The sequence below is a fragment of the Felis catus genome, chromosome B1, assembly GCF_018350175.1.
Source record: "Felis catus isolate Fca126 chromosome B1, F.catus_Fca126_mat1.0, whole genome shotgun sequence".
NCBI classification, from domain to species: domain Eukaryota; kingdom Metazoa; phylum Chordata; class Mammalia; order Carnivora; family Felidae; genus Felis; species Felis catus.
Window position 1 is genome coordinate 48,633,435 of NC_058371.1, and position 17,658 is coordinate 48,651,092.

A 17,658-nucleotide genomic window follows, 5' to 3' on the forward strand; every position below is an offset into this window, starting at 1 on the left:
AGCTATGTAAATAAGTGCTGGCCCTTGAGCCTAGGATCCAGCAGAAAGCAGACAGGTGTTGAAGGGAAGGGAGTGAGTGCCAAATGAGAAATGTATTTTGCTCTTCTTGAGTTTTCGTTTCCCTTCTGTTTGGTATTCGTGAGAAATTCTGTTTGTTTGGAAGCTCTGACTCTCTGTTGCAAGTGGAGGCTTATATCATTATATATTTCTCTAACATGCTAATTTGCTTGTCTGGGAAAGAGGTTAAGATAACACTTTGTAAACAACTAGCAGAGTGCCACCCAGGCGTGCCCACACAGGGTGTCTCTCTTTGACTCTTACTAGCTTCTCTTTTATTCCCATTCTCCCTTCCTCTCCTCTCCTCTCCTCTCTCTCTCTCTGTCTCTTGTTCTCTCCCTCCCTTCCCCTTTCTCCTCCCCCCACCCCATCTTCTTCTGCGTAGATTGACCTTACATCCTGATTTATGTCAGATAGTCCTGGTTTACACACACTATCTAAAGATGATCATTAACAGTACCCCTGCCAATCTCAAGAACATCATGATTTGGAGGATAAATTATATGGTCACTACTTGTAAGCGCCATATTCACTCTTGTCTTTGCCGGGCATACTGACTTGCTGGCTCATGGTGTTTTCTCTCTCTGGCTGATGTCGGCTGACCCACTCTCTGCATAGGCTTTTCTGCTCATCATGGGACTTCTGTGTCTCATACAGGAGGGCCTCAAGCAGAAATTTTTTTTTTTATTTTATATATGAAATTTATTGTCAAATTGGTTTCCATACAACACCCAGTGTTCATCCCAAAAGGTGCCCTCCTCAATACCCATCACCCACCCTCTCCTCCCTCCCACCCCACATCAACCCTCAGTTTGTTCTCAGTTTTTAACAGTCTCTTATGCTTTGGCTCTCTCCCACTCTAACCTCTTTTTTTTTTTTTCCTTCCCCTCCCCCATGGGTTCCTGTTAAGTTTCTCAGGATCCACATAAGAGTGAAACCATATGGTATCTGTCTTTCTCTGTATGGCTTATTTCACTTAGCATCACACTCTCCAGTTCCATCCACGTTGCTACAAAAGGCCATATTTCATTTTTTCTCATTGCCACGTAGTATTCCATTGTGTATATAAACCACAATTTCTTTATCCATTCATCAGTTGATGGACATTTAGGCTCTTTCCATAATTTGGCTATTGTTGAGAGTGCTGCTATGAACATTGGGGTACAAGTGGCCCTATGCATCAGTACTCCTGTATCCCTTGGATAAATTCCTAGCAGTGCTATTGCTGGGTCATAGGGTAGGTCTATTTTTAATTTTCTGAGAAACCTCCACGCTGCTTTCCAGAGCGGCTGCACCAATTTGCATTCCCACCAACAGTGCAAGAGGGTTCCCGTTTCTCCACATCCTCTCCAGCATCTGTAGTCTCCTGGTTTGTTCATTTTGGCCACTCTGACTGGCGTGAGGTGATACCTGAGTGTGGTTTTGATTTGTATTTCCCTGATAAGGAGTGACTCAAGCAGAAAATTAAGTACTTATCTGCAATATGGTGTGGTCACAAGAGTGCTGGGGGGGCCCACACCTCTAAAATCCTCTCCCTTGGCCAGCCTCTGTCATGCTGAAAAGCCATGTTCAAGATTTATCCTTGTTTTGTCCTGAAACATCAGTCTACTAATAATCCACATTTACATCCCTGGGGAGAACAGAGACTAAGCCAGCATTTGCCCTTCTGCCTGGTCTAGCTGCATCCCGTCCCTCACAGCAAGACTTCTAGGCTGCAGGGTTGGCCTGCAGCACGTCTTGCCTGGTGTGTGAGCAAGGCAGAATCTGGCCCCAGTGTAACCTGCTCTGTACTCACTGACCTCCCCTATAAATCCAGTGGTCATTGTATATACAATACATTCAAGAATATTCCCAGAAGGATACATTTCAGATATTGAGACCCAGTGTCCCTGCCCTATACATGTTAGTTTCAAGTTTAGACCTGTCACTTAACCAGACACTGGGTACTATGGACTGAACGTTTGTGTCCCCCACAACCCCACAAATTCATGTGTTGAAGCCCTAATCCCCAAAGTGATGATATTAGGAGGTGAGGCCTTGGGGAGGTGATTAGGACTAGATGAAATCATGAGGGTGGGACCCCCATGATGAGATTAGTGTCCTTTCAAGAAGAGGGAGAGACACCAGAGCTCTGTCTGCCATGTGAGGACCCAGAGAGAAACCAGACATCTGTGAACCAGAGAGGGAGCTCTCACCAAAAACTGAATCTGCTGGCACCTTGATCTTGGACTACCAGCATCTCGAACCATGAGATATAAATATTTGCAGTCTGCGGTACTCGGTTACATCAACCTGAATGGACTACAGCACAGGGTCAGCAACCCCATGTGGTCAGAGGAGGTGTCTCCAGCCCCAAAGTTCATGGTCTCAGGTTCTTTGTTCCCAGAGCAAGCCCCGCTGCCCTCCTTCAGATGTCCCTGGGGGTGAGACCACAAGGTTGAAGTGCAAGAGGAAATCCTTGTCCCAGAAAGTTGCTGTTTCTAAAAGAAAGGTTGCCCTAAGGAGAATACACAAAGCCACGCAAGGCTAGTGCACCATACGTAAGGACAGTCCCTGAAAACCTGAGAGGAAACGGTTCAGCCAGGAGACCACAAAACATTACCACAGAGACTCTCACAGTGATATAAAAAAAGGCACATGAACAAGGACCTCCTCCTTTCTGCATCCCCTCCCCATTTCCTGCGCTTGCTTACCAGGCCAGCCCACCCACCCACAGACGCCTGCAGAGGCGAGCGCCAGGCAAGCACGCAGAGTTCTGAGCCTCTCTGTATTTATCTGGATGCCTACATTCATTATATCGACAAATTAGCAGTCAGGTGCCTATGCTTACGTTTCTATTTTTAATCTGGCAGTTGCATTGCCAAGCGTCCCTGTTAGACAGAGGCTTTTGTCACATCAGAATGAATGCTCTCAGAGTGATAAGTTATGCTAACTTTTATTATTTTGTTCTTCGATCACTTTTTAAAAACTATCCCTTAGGTGTGTTGAGAACTCAGAACTTGTATAGCTGTTGTATTTGTTTCCTAGGGCTGCGGTAACAAATTACCAGAGAACCAGGGGCTTATTAAACAGGAATGTGTACTCTCTCACCATTCTGGAGGCTGGAAGTCCCATATCAAAGGGCTGGCAGGACTCAAAGGCAGACTCTTCCCTGGCTTCTTCCAGCTCTTGTGGCTCCAGGCTTCCTTGGCTTAGGACTACAGGACTCCAATCTCTGCCTCTGTCTTCACATCCCCTCCTCTTCTCCCCTCTGTGCACCTCTTGTCTGTATGTCTTTTGGAAGGACACTTGTCACTGAATTTAGGTGCCCCCCAAGGAGTCTAGAATGACTGACGTGAAACCTAGGTGTTGGGAAATGACAACAGAGCATGGACTGATGCCACCTTTCCCCACCGCTGTCTAGGATGTCCTGTGGCCACCCTGTGCCCTGGAAGGGTGTTTCTTATGACACTGTCACACTATGGGATGCCATAGGTTGGTTCCTTGACTGAATCTCACCCAGCCATATAGCTTGAAATTGGTGACCAAATTTATAGCACTGACTCCATGATCTCCTCCCATGCCTCCAGCTCAGGTGTCCACCTTGCTGTCTCCACTGGACATCTGACTTCAGCGTGAAGGATCATACCCAAAATCCCCTCCTCAAACTCTGCTTCTCTTCCGGTCTTTCCTAGCTCCAGTAACTGCAGCTCTGCTCTCTCCGTTGATCGTGTCTCAGGCTGTAGACCTCAGAGGCATTTGTGAATTCTTTCTTTCTCTCACACACTGTATTTAGTCTTTCCGGAAATCCTGTCAACCCTACCATCAGAACACCCGGGTTCTGACCACTTCCTTCTCACGACCTGTCACCTGGAATGATGTGCTTGCCTGCTAACTGTTTCTGCCCATAGCCCACTATGGTCCATTCTTCAAGAAGCGACTATGGTGAATCTTTAAAATATTAGTCAGCTGTAGAGATGTATTTCAGATATAGGTTAGAACATTTCACTTCTCTCTGTTATTTATTTTTTGTTTGTTTATATTTATTTATTTTCACTACTTTCCTTTAAACTGTCCAATGAATGGCTACTTTTCTCACTGAAAATAAAATCCACTTGACCAATGTTGGCAAGCCATGGCCTGCAGGCCAAATATGGCCCACCACCCATTTTTGTAAATAACGTTTTATTGGGACACAGTCACACTCACTTGTTTACATATTGTCTATAGCTGCCTTTGAGCTGCAACAGCAGAGTTGAGTAGTTGCAATAGAGACCACATAGCCCTCAAGCCTAAAATATTAATAACCAGGACCTTTACAGAAAAGGTTTGCCAAGCCCTGGCCTAGCCCTCTCTGCCTTTCCTCCTGTCACTTCACTCAGTCCTCTCTACCTCAACCCACAGGCCTCCTCACAGTTGCAAAAACACACCAAGCACACTGGGGCTGCACACTTTGGGACTCTGTATGATACGGTTTCTTTGCCTGGAAGGTTCTAGCCCCACAAAGAAAGCCACTCCTCCCTCCCTTACTTCCTTTGGGGATCATTCAAGTTCCCCCTTATCGGAGAGGACTTGAGGGCCATCCCCATTCTGATGACTGTATCTGCTTTGTTTGTCTTAGTACTTATCAGAACCTGAGATATTAGTATATGTATTAACACCACCCCCAGTACAAAATAAGTTCCATGAGAGAGGGACTTGTTTTTGTTTCCCCAATTTGCTAAATGAATTAACGAGTAGTTGTTTAATGATGGATAGATGGATACATTCCATTTATAAAGCCAATAGAGATTTACTGGCTAGAATTCCATGTCTCAGTTCCAAATTCTAGTGGGGAAGAGAGAGCTTCCGATTGATCTGATGTTACAGGGGGTAATGTCTTGGGTCTGTGGCAGTAAATGTCCAAGAAGTGCTGTAAATAGGGCTGGCAGATTGGTTTATATATCCGCTACAATGGTCTTCCTAGATGAGGCAGATGATATGAGTCACCAGGGAGTTTTTAAATACCAGTTTTCCAAGTCCCATCCCAAATTCATTGAATTAGAATCTCAGGGGCTGAGACTGGTCACTGCCTCAAAGGACTCAACCTCTGCCTGCAGAATACCCATCTGGCTCAACATTCCCTGGAGAAGGATGATCAGAATCACTTAGATGGTGGGAAGCCCCGGGGTATGAGGTCATGTTATAGGGTCGGGAATTCACAAAATACTTTTAAAAGATCTATGAAGGGGTGACAGGAGAAGGCTGGATGAGGCAGAGGAGAAGAGGAAGTATGTGGGTGGGCATCAGGTGGCTGGAGATGGCCATCTCCCATTGTCCCTATCTAAATTTGACAGTAACTGCCTCTTGCCCATCTCGAAACAGAGGTGGCCCCTGGGAGATAGGAGGCCTGTATCTTACTCACCATTATACCCCAGTACCTACGTGGAGCCTAACACAGAGTGGGCAATTAATAGATGTTGTGAATGAATGAATGAATGAATGGACTGATGCCTAGAGAGTACTCAAATGAGATCAGTAATCTTCCAGATCACTTGATATAAAGACCGAATAGGAAGTTGACTGGAAGGGAGATTGCCATTCATAAGTAATAACATGTAGGAGGGGTAATAGAATTTCAGCTGGCCCGAAGTAGAATTCCCTGGATATTCTTGGACAAGTCACTTGACCTCCCTGGGCCTCACTTTCTCCACTTAAAAACAGAGTCACATTAAGGAATCTCTAAATTTACTTAAGGCTCCAAAATTCCAGCCTAAGATTTACAAGCTTAATAAACATTTGAATATTTGAGTGTCTGTAGAATCAGAGATTATGTTTTTGTGGCTACATCAGTGAGCTCTGCTTTCTAGGATCTAGAAAGCAAAATATATGTTCAACTTCATTTTCATCATGTCTTGAGTGAATTTTGGCCATCCTTCTTCTCTCTGGCTCTGTGAAATTTACTGGCTAGCCAGCATTTTAATTTTAGAGTTTTATATTTTACAAGGAGTTTATCTGTCTCTTAAAAGTTGATCTTATACATAGAGTATGAGTTCTACACTTGGTAGCATATGAGCCAAACACACAGGCATATACTGTGGCATTTGTCTCAAGCTGAAAGATGATGTCTGCTCCTACCATTCGAATATGATTTTTTTAATGCCTAATCTGCACAACCAAGCCTGTTTTAACAGCTGAACTAAAACAATAATTTTTGAAGAGTTTTTTTTTACAATTATAAAATGAATTTATGAATGATATACATGAAAGGGAAACTACAGACCAATATCTCTCATGAACATAGATGCAAAAATCTTCAGCACGATGTTAGCAAATGGTATCCAACAGTTTATAAAATGAATGTCTGTTCATCCAATACGACTAATAGCATTTTATTTAGCACTACTGTGCACAGGCACTACACTAAGCTCTCTCTCTACCTATATCATCTCATTTATTCCTCGAGAGAACTCCATGATATAGGAAAATGTTTACAGTTTACAAATGAAGCATCCAGAGCAGAGAAGTTAATTTGTCCAAATTCATAAAGCAAATCAGAAATAAAACAGTTTCTTACTCCTGAGGTCATCCTCTGAACTACCACAATGTATACAAAAGTTCAAACACAGGAAACCTGGAAGAATAAAAACATATGTGTGGCTATGCACCACCCTGAAACAGCACTGTTCACATTTTGATATATTTCATTCTGGATTTGTTTGTTTCAGCTCCTAGCACTATCATTCTTTGTATATGATTTCATATCCTATACCTCCCATTTATTACAATAGAACCATTTTCCAAAAGTTTTCCAATCTCTTTAGATAATTTTTAAAACTAGCATATAAACCTTGTGCTGCCCTCCCATTATTTTCATGGCCCTTTTCAAACTATTTAGATTGGCTGCTTGCTGTGAGGACTTTGCTATTTAAAAAATGTCTACAGTGAGTTTCTTTTTACACAGGGTATTTCTGTATTTTGAGTCATTTTTTTAAAGTTTATTTATTTTTGAGAGGGAGAGTGTGTGTGTGTGTGTGTGTGTGTGTGTGAGAAGGGGAGGGGCAGAGGGAAAGGGGGACAGAAGATCGTAAGTGGGCTCTGTGCTGAAAGCAGCAAGCCCAACAGGGGATTAGAACTCATGAACCACAAGATCATGACCTGAGTTGGATGCTCAAGCCACCCTGGCGCCCCTCTGTATTTTGAGTCATTTCCGCAGTTTATGCTTTGTCCTAGTCTGCTCTGGCTGTTACAACAAAATACCACAGACTGGGGAGGCTTAAACAATGGAAATTTATTTATCACAGTTTTGGAGACTGGACATCCAAGATGGCAGTTGCGTTCTTGTGAAGGCCTCCTTCCAGACCTGGCCACTTTCTTGCTGTGTCTTTACATGGCAGAGAGAGATCTCATCTCTCTCTTGTTGCTCTTACAAGGGCACTAAACTCATTCATGAGGGCTTCTCCTTCATGACCTAATTACCTCCCAAAGGTTCCTCCTCCAGATACCATCACATTGAAGATTAAGGCTTCAACATATGGATTTGGAGGTGACACAGACATTCAATCCAGAGCATGCTTCCAGGCATAGAACTCAGTCAAAGATATGAACATGTTTCCAATTCTTGATATAGCATGTATATCTCTTTGGTATCAAACTGAGATGAGAGCTCCTCTGGGCAAGAACTTTGTCTTGTCACTGCTACATCCACATATATCCATAGCACTTGGAATGGGGCCGATATGTGTCACAGGCTCAATGCATAATTGTTGAATGCAGGGAAAGGAATCATTGAGAGGCTCTCTTATGTAATGACTGCTCTGTGCAGAAGAAAACAGGTACTGAAGAGATGAGTCAGCAGTTCCCCCTGGGGGTTGTTCCACGCTTCCTGGAAGGTGTTTCAATGTAAGGGCCTCCTTTTTTGATTGTCACATTGTGACACTGGGGCATGAGGCAAAGTATTTTTCAGGCTGCAGCCATGGGTGTTGAATGGTACCACACAACCAAGAATCGTCTGGCCCCAAATGCCAGCTGCACCCATTGAGACTCACAGATGTGAGTTATGGAACATTATGGTGAAATGATCACCCCGGACCCATCACCCTGTGCGAGAAATAAAATTTCACCAATGTGTTGAAGTGACCCATGTGACCAGCCCCTCCTGTTGAGGCACACACTACATCCTTACAAATGAATCACAAAAATCATCCCTTAGAGCACCCTGGGTGGCTCAGTTGGCTAAGCATCTAACCCTTGATCTCACTTCAGGTCTTGATCTTAGGGTTGTGAGTTCAAGCCCCGGGTAGGGCTCTGTGCTGAGCATGAAGACTACTTAAAAAAAAATCATTCCTTGAAGACTTATTTTAGTAGGGTGATTTTTCAAAGAAGTATGTGAAATCCACCTGATACTTTCCTAACTGATCTGTAGTGGTCTTCACTCCTCCCAAATTTCAATTGGACATCAAGAGCCCTTCCTTGTGGTTTATTAGTAAATCCAAACATTTGACAGAATGGTCTTATTTTAACAGAATCTTTTTATTGCTCAGAGACACCTCTTATGTTCTGTTTGAGTCATTTAAAGAGAAATCCTTTCTCATTGCTTCTCGGCCTTTTGGCTAAGATCAAGTGTAGTATCTGTTCTTATCAGTTTAAAGAGAAGGTCTCTTGTTGCCTTTTTGACCTGATTTTTTGTACTTTCTCGGGGTTTTACTTCCTGGCTCTATGTGTGGCAGACAGGAAGAGGAAGGAAGGAGCCTGCTATAGTGAGCTTTTGCCCTGAGAACAAAACCCTTCATGGCCTGCTTGCTCCAAGCAGAAGGAAGTCACTTTTCTCTGCATTATTTCTTCCCAGCCAACTTCTTCATGGCCATGACCTGACATCCTACAAGGCTCATTTATACACTTTACCCACCTGCTGCTGCTAGTACTGGCTTTGGTTTGGAAACACCATCAGATCCCTTTGCCAGAAACTATTTTCTTCAATCACCTGTGCTCCTTGTACACAGCTAAATGGCTGTTGGAATACCGGCAACCATGGCTCCCTCTTCTTCCCTTAGCCACTACCATGGGGTGGGTCTCCGAAGGTGCCAGTTCCCTCTCAGGCACGGAGAATCTCAAGACCCTCTGGCCTAGGCATGCTTGGACTCCATTTTAGGGTCTGAAAAAAAATTTTTTTAATTCTTTTTTTTTTTTAAGTTTATTTATTTATTTATTTATTTATTGAGAGAGCGCACACACAAGCGAGGGAGGAGCAGACAGCAAGAGAGACAGAGAGAGACAGAGAGAGAGAGAGAAAGAGAAAGAACGCACGCACGAGTGGGAGAGGGACAGAGAGAGAGGGAGACCGAGGATTCAAAGCAGGCTCTGTGCTGACAGCACATGTGGGGCTCAAACTCACAAACCACAAGATCGTGACCTACAGGATCTCAAAATCTATATCTCAGTTATAGATTTCTTGAGTTAATTAATCCAGCTCCCCAAGTTGGCTTGACCCTTCTGATCCCATACCTATCCCTTCTCCTCTGCCTGCCCATTATGATAATGGTCACCATTTATTGAGACCTACTCTGTGCCAACCACTGTGCTAAGCTCCTTAGGTATCTGTAACCAGCATGAAGCTGGCCAGCCTCCTTTTCCCTTGAAGCTATTCTCAGTACAGTGTCATATTGTCACAGTGTCACAAATGTTATTAGTACATCATCTAAAAAGAATTGAAAACCAATTTAAAATTTTATCCTCTTCAGGAGAAAAACAGCATTGGGGTTTCACTTTCAAGATAGCAAAATTTCTTAAAATTCTCATAATCATTTCTTAATATCCATTAAGGTTGGCTGCTATCCAGAAATGTCTTTACTTGTACTTTTGGATTCCTGAATTCTGGCCCAGGCAGCCTCTTTTCTTTCTCCCCTCTATTGTTTATTTCAAGATCTGTTATTTTTCTCCCTTCAGTCATTGCTTCTTTCAGTGTAAGTCAAACCCACTTGGACTTAGACCTCTCCACTTTACCCTTCCCATCACTAAGTTTATGCTACAGAAGTCCAAGAATTGGTTGGTGCACATAAACCCCCTTAGAAGATGAAGGAGAAGACAGTTAACATGTTTATAACTTAATATATGCTCTATTTATTTACATCCTATACTACCTTATTTAGTCCCACCAAAGATCCCATAGTGGAAGAGATATTTTCCCATTTTACAGATGAGGAAATAAAGTTAGGTGACCGGGCCAAGACCACACAACCATGGCCAGATCCAGTAGACACTAAAGCCTATGGTACTAATCACCACACTCCTGATCTCTTGAACATTTTTGACCATGAGTCTCTGTCCTTTGTAACTCCTACTTGTTAGCCAGAGAGCTGGCTCATATTCACTCATTCATTCATCCATTCTTCAAATATCTGTGCCAAGAACTGGGCTTGGGGTAGGGGATGATATCATATGTCAGATTTGGCTTCTAACCTTAGAGTTGAAAAGCTAGAAAAGTCAACGTGGACAAATGCCTTAGTTCTAATTAGTAAATGTCTGTATTGGTTTCTTAAGAGTGCCATAACAAAGTACCACAAGTGTGGTAATTTTAAACAACAAAAAAGGCATTGTCTCACAGTTTTGGGGGCTAGGAGTCCAAGATCAAGGTGTTGGCAGGACCATGTTCCCTCTGAAACCTGAAGGAGAAAATTCCTCCTTGCCTTTCTTTGGTTCCTAGTGGTGTGCCTGCCATCTTTTGGCATTCCTTGGCTTATAGACGTGTCACCCACAGCCTTCACCTTCGTACGTGACAGCTTCTCCCTGGGTGCATGCCTCCCTCTACATAGAAACTTCCCCTTCTTATAAGGACACCAGTCATATTGATTAGGGCCCACACTAATGACCTCATTTAACTTGATTAGTCTGTAAAGACCCTATTTCCAAACAAAGTCACGTTCTAAGGTACTGACGGTTCGGATTTCAGCATATCTTTTGTGGGGGAACACAGTTCCATCCATAACAGTATCTTACCAGATGTGTATGGAAAGTTCTTTGGGGACCCAGGGCAGGAAACAGACCCTATCAGTGTAGGTCAGGGAAGACCTCACCGTGCTGACTGGGCCCAGCAGCTCACCAGGAGGAGAGGAGAGAGACAGGAGCCAGGGGTCCTCCTGGCTGGGAGAGCATGGTCTGCTTGGCCAGGGAGCCTGGAGCTGACAGCACACTAAGGTGAGAGAGGGAGATGAGACTTTTATGCTTCAGGCTAAAGACTTTGCATCCTATCCTAGCAAGTAGCAAATGAGAACCATTGCGGGTTTCAACAAAAGTCATCTGTTTAAATTTGCCCTCAATCTCAAAGTGGAGCCTTTATAAATAGCATTTAAACAGGATATTTTCAAACCAAAGCTTTAATTTATTAAAAGTGTAAATTCAGTCATCTTTAAGAAGAGGAGCATTTGAGGGCACCTGGGTGGCTCATTCAGTTAAGCATCTAACTTGGGCTCAGGTCATGATGTTGCAGTTTTGGGGTTTAAGCCCCACGTCGGGCTCTGTACTGACAGCTCAGAGCCTGGAACCTGCTTGGGATTCTGTGTCTCCCTCTCTTTCTGCCCCTTCCCTGCTCATACTCCATCTGTCTCTCTCAAAAATAAACAAATGTTCAAACAAAAAAAAATTTTTTTTTAAAGAGGAGCATTTTGCCTTCCTAGAACAAGGAGTAAGGAGAGAGATCAAGCCAGGAAAACTATGTGAATGTACCACAGGTGGGAGTCCTGTGAAGCAGACCCTGACCTGCAGGTTTGCACCCAAGAGCTGTATCAGTGGGTCCTGTCATGAAACTCTCCTGGAAGCAGTGATCAAAGCTGGATCAGGCAGAGGGAGAAGCTTGGGTGTGTTACAGACCTACCACAGAGAGCTCCACAGATAGCTCTTGTGTTGGGATGAAAAGACAGGGCCTTTATTTTTTTTTAAGTTTATTTATTTATTTTAGAGAAAAAGAGACTGTGGGGGAGGGGCAGAGAGAGAGAGAGGGAGAGAGAGAAACCCAGATAGGATCTGCACTATCAGCATAAGCCCAAGGCAGGGCTCAAACTCACAAACTGTGAGATCATGAACTGAGCCAAAATCAAGGGTCGGACACTTAACCAACTGAGCCATGCAATTACCCCAAAAGGACAAGGCCTTTAAGCCTGAAGTGACTGGGCCCTGATGCAGATTGCCCCCAGGAAAGGCTATGACCTTAGGCAAGGCATGGGCAATTTCAATGGAGGGCCATGAAGTCATCTCAGTTGTTTCTAAAAACTCAGCCACTAACATGAACGTGTTTAATAAGCTCAAACAATGACAACAAGATTAGGTGTTTCGTTAAAAAAAAAAAAAAAAGGTGAACCTGAGAAAATCGTGAACTTACAGAGATTACTAAAGAAGTGATAAAATGTGACTGAGGTACAAACATAGACCTTTAGATCAAAGGAACAGAAAAAGAGAGAAGAAAACAGCCCAATACACATAATCACTTACTGTTAGATACCCTTGTGAAAACAACTTTACTTTAGGCCATACTTCACAATAGATACAAAAATCTATTTCATATAGAAAAAGAAAATGTGCCCAAATACCAATAAAGGAGTGAGAAGGTGGCCTGAGTCCTTAATTGCTTGGGTGACATTTTCTTTCGGGAAATAAATTATCCTGGATGTGGACAAGCTTTCAGTCCTATCTCTTCTTTGTTTCTGGCTTACAAGAGGAAATGCCCAAGAATAGAGAGGCAAAGGTGGTTTGAGGTCTTTACACTACTTGATAAAGCAAATAAATCAATGTTAGCCAAACAGGAAGAAAAGCCATAGAAATTCCCCTGTATACATGAAGGTGTGAGCCAGGGGCAGTGTGAGAGTTTGCTTTTCAGTAACTCTCCCAAGGGCAGAAGTAAAGGTTTTCCTCTAGCAAAAGAAATAAAATAAAAACATATCCTGGGGGGGGTCCCTGGGTGGCTCGGTCAGCTAAGTGTCTGACTCTTGATCTCAGCTCAGCTCTTGATCTCAGGGTCCTGAGTTCAAGCCCTGAATTGGGCTCCATGCTGGATGGGAAGCCTACTAGAAAGAAAAGAAAAGAAAAGAAAAGAAAAGAAAAGAAAAGAAAAGAAAAGAAAAGAAAAGAAGAGAGAAAAAGAGAAAGAAAAAGAGGGAGGGAGGGAGGGAGGAAGGAAGGAAGGAAGGAAGGAAGGAAGGAAGGAAGGAAGGATAACAACAAAAACCATCCTGGGCTTATCTAAATAACAAGTGATAAAATTAAGACAGTTTTTTTCTGTCATGTTACTTATGGCAATTTAGTGAGTAGATAAACGTCTTAAACTGTTGTTTTTAAAAAGTGATTTATTAATAGAGAAAGAAACATTGACTCACTAGTGGCAATTTATGAATCGTGGGCAGAGGGCTGGTTTTGCTGCTCCCACCATTTGCTTGAGAAGCTGTGAGAACATCAGAGAAGAGGCAGTAAAGTGAGGGGGGCAGGGCTGATACCAAAGCCCCCTTGGTGAGATCAAACTTGACTCTTCACGGAGAGAACCTCCACGTTCCTCTTCTTGTAAACTGATTCCCCTTCCCACTGTGGGCCCCCTCACGATAAGCCTCTGGTTTCCTCCCACCCACTGAATAGACGCTCCTTGAGTGGAGGCTCTGTGTGTGCATTGGAGCTCCCAACAGTGCTTTGCAACATGAGTACGTCAGAGGAAGTTGCAGCTGGTTTGAGAGAAGGAACTTCTGCGGCTTCATATGACAAGCATAGTGAACAGCAGGAAGGAGACTGGCTCTAGGAGCTTGTCAGCCTACTAAAGTATATGTCAGAACTGGGTTAGTGTGACCCCAGAGTTAGTGCTGTGTCGCCCCTGGTGGGCAGCCTTGTTTCCCCCACAAGGAGCCTGAGGGATTCATTCACTTTGCAGTGCAGTTCTGACACAACACATTTCTGGAGCTCACATACACTTCGCAGGTTGAGGGCATGGTCCCCAGCAAGACACCTCTCCTCAAAACCCAGTCACAGGCTCCAGGGTTCCCAGACCACCCACACTTCTGACCCACTGGCTGTAAATTTGGGAGTTCCTGCCACCCATCCCCCAGGTTTGTTAATTTGCTCGAATGACTCAGAGAACTGAAGATGATAACAGTTTTATTATAAAAGATGCAAATCAGGACCGGCCAAATGAAGAGATGCACGGGATGAACTAGAAGAGGTCCCCAAACACCAAGTTTCCATATCCTTAGGACACATCACCCTCCAAGCACATCAATGTGCATCACAAACCAGGAAACTCACCTGAACTAGAGTTTTTATTGGGGTTTTATTATGTAGGCATCATTGATCAGCTGATTGATTGATTGGTTGACTCGTTGGCTGTGTAACTCTCCAGCTCTCCTCCTCTCCCTGGAGGCCAGGCTGATATCACATGGCTCAAAGTTCCGGAACTTCTAATCACATGGTTGGTCTCATCCTGAGACTATCTAGGGGCCCACCATGACTCACCTCATGAGCATAAATTCAAGTGTGGTCCAAGAGGCACACCATCAACAACAAAGACACTACCACTTAAGAAACTCCAAGGGTTCAGAGGCTCCCACCCCAGAAACAAGGACAAAGACCAGCCAAATTCTTTATTATACAACATGCTTTCATCAGTAACCAGTGAGGTGATGGTGGTAGTAGGTGGAGATGTCTGTCTCCAGGAACCTCTCTCTCAGGTTTGCCCCTCTGGGAAGAATGCTCCCCAGGTAAGAATCTTCCCAGCACCAGGCAGCCTCCCAAGTAATGCATTTTATACTTAGAAAGCACCAAACTTCTTCCTTATCTGGAGATGAAATCTATATTCCTGTGAAAATCTGTTGGATAGAGTCTCAGTGAATTTCTACTCCAAGGATCTGGAATGAGTCTTACCCTACCACCAATACAACAGAAATTGGTTGCTTTTTAGAAAGAAACCTAGGGAAGGGCGCCTGGGTGGCTCAGTCGGTTAAGCGTCCGACTTCAGCTCAGGTCACGATAACGCGGTCCGCGAGTTCGAGCCCCGCGTCGGGCTCTGGGCTGATGGCTCAGAGCCTGGAGCCTGCTTCCGAATCTGTGTCTCCCTCTCTCTCTGCGCCTCCCCCGTTCATGCTGTGTCTCTCTCTGTCTCAAAAATAAATAAATGTTAAAAAAAAATTAAAAAAGAAAAAAAAAAGAAAAAAAGAAACCTAGGGAAATGTTTCCACAAGCTGTGCCCTGGAGAGTTTCACCAACCACAGAGCAAAGAGGGGGATTCAGTATGGCCCTTCTCAGAGACTGAGTGGAAGAGAAGGTGTGAGGCTTTGTCTTGCCTGAAAGAAATCCTATTCATTCAATATGGTACCTTTACTTCTCATGTGCCTGGGAATCTCCCTCACCAGAACCTCTCTTTTGATTTTGAAATTACTTTAAACATATAAAAATGTTGAAAGAATGGTACAAAGAACCCCCATAGTACTTTCACTCAGATACTCAGATTCCCCAATAGTTCTGTAGCCCTGTAGCTAGGATGCAAGAGCATCTGGCTCCAGGGAGCCCCAAACAGAGCAGGCTCAGCCACTCACTGCTGACAAAATCCAAAGGCAGAGAGATGGGTGGTGGCAAAACAAGAAAGGAATTGATTTCAGTGAGACCAACACGGGAAGGCAGGGGACTAGCATCTCAAAGACTCTCCACAGTGCTGAAAACACTTCCAGATTTATGTAAGGAGAATGTGGGACAAGTGTCGGTGGCTCCTCACTGGTGGCAGTGAAGGTCAGGTGGATCATTGCCTCAGGGTCAGTCACATGGGGTCTGGCTAGCTCAGGGAAGGTCTTATTGCTTGAAGGGTAGTTTCCCACTCCCATCCTGGGATGCTTTGCCCACAGGGTCTTTTGCCTGAGTTAAGAGATAAGCTGGGAGGAAAAAAATAAGCTGGGAAGAAGGACTTAATAAGAAAGTTTGAGGTCAATGGGGCACCTGGGTGGCTCAGTGGGTTAAGTGCCAACTGTTGATCTCGGCTCAGGTCATGATCTCATGGTTCATGAGTTTGAGCCCCAAGTTGGGCTCTGCTCTGGAAGCTCAGATCCTGCTTAGGATTCTCTCTCTCCCTTTCTCTCTTCCTCCCCTGCTCTCTCTTGTGCTCTCTTTCAAAATAAATCAACTTAGGGGGGGAAAAAAAGAAAGTTTGAGATCAAAATGGAGGTAGCTAAGTCCTCTTTCAGTTCAGATCTATCATGTGCCGTATTTAGTAGCTCAGTCTCTTCATAAACACACACACGTCCACTGTCATTATTCTTTTTCTTGCTTTCTTTTGAAAGCAAGTTGCAGCAATACCACTCACCCAAAATACTCCAGTGTTTATTCCCCCTGCAAGGGCACTCTCCTACAGAGCTAGCTTGCAGCCACCCAAAGGAGAAAGCCCAAACTGCTGTAACACTACCTCTGAACCATTTGAATTTCACCAACTGTCCTTCCAGTGTCTATTTTATTCTATCTGGGCCAGGAACACACATTTACATTTAGTTGTCATGTCTCTGTGGTGTCCTCCAGTATAGAAGAGGTTCTTGGTCTGCAAGACCGAAGGCCTTTTCGAGGAGGTGGAGAAAGGAGAATCCTGTGCACTGTGGGCAGGAATGCAAACTGGTGCAGTCACTGTGGAAAACAGTGTGGAGGTTCCTCAAAAAGTTAAATATAGAACTACCCTACGATCCAGAATTTCCACCTCTGGGTATTTATCAGAAGGAAATGAAAACACTAATACAAAAAGATATATTCATCCCCATGTTCATGGCAGCATTATTTACAAGACCCAAGATATGGAAGCAGCCCCAGTGTCCTGATAGATGGATAAATGGATAAAGAGGGGTGGTATAGATACACAGTGGAATATTACTCAACCATAAAAAAAAATGGAATCTTGCCATTCATGACAACGTGAAGAGGACTTGAGAATATTATGCTAAGTGAAATAAGTCAGAGAGAGACAAATACTATATGGTTTCACTCATAGGTAGAATCTAACGAATAAACAAATAAACAGACAAATCAAAACAAAACAAAAAGCCAAGCTTATAGAGAACAGAATGATGGTTGCCAGAGGGGAGGTGTGACAGGAGGAGATGGGCAAAATGGATGAAGGGGGTCAAAAGGTACAAACTTCTAGTTACAAGATAAATAAGTTATGGGATGTAGGTATAGCATGGTGACTGTAGTCAATACTACTGTGCTGTATATTTGAAAGTTGTTAAGAGATGAAATCTTAAAAATTCTCATCACAAGAGGGGAACCTGGGTGGCTCAGTTGGTCAAGCTTCGGACTCTTGATTTCAGCTCAGGTCATGATCTCATGGTTTGTGAGTTCAAGCCCTGATAGCACAGAGCCTGTTTGGGATTCTCTCTCTCTCTCTCTCTCTCTCTCTCTGCCCCTTCCCTGCTTGCTCTCCCTCTCTTAAAAGTTCTAATTACAAGAAAAAAAAATTTGTAATGATGTGTGGTGATGGATGGTAACGAGCCTGTTGTGGTGATCATTTCTCAGTGTGTACAAATACTGAATCATGTTGTATGCCAGAACAATATAATGTTATGTGTTATTTATACCTCAATTTAAAAAAGTGGTAACAGGGGCTCCTGGGTGGCTCAGTTGGTTAAGCACCCAACTTTTGATCTT

General features: G+C 43.8%; 1 protein-coding gene and 1 pseudogene across 6 annotated transcripts in view; both read left to right on the forward strand.

Annotated features, from left to right (window-relative positions):
- The window catches only part of PTK2B (protein tyrosine kinase 2 beta), a 126,170-nt gene that overhangs the window by 70,174 nt on the left and 38,338 nt on the right, over positions 1-17,658 (forward strand). The gene's annotated exons all lie outside the window — the stretch shown is intronic.
- LOC111560367 lies at positions 8,608-8,711 on the forward strand (annotated as a pseudogene).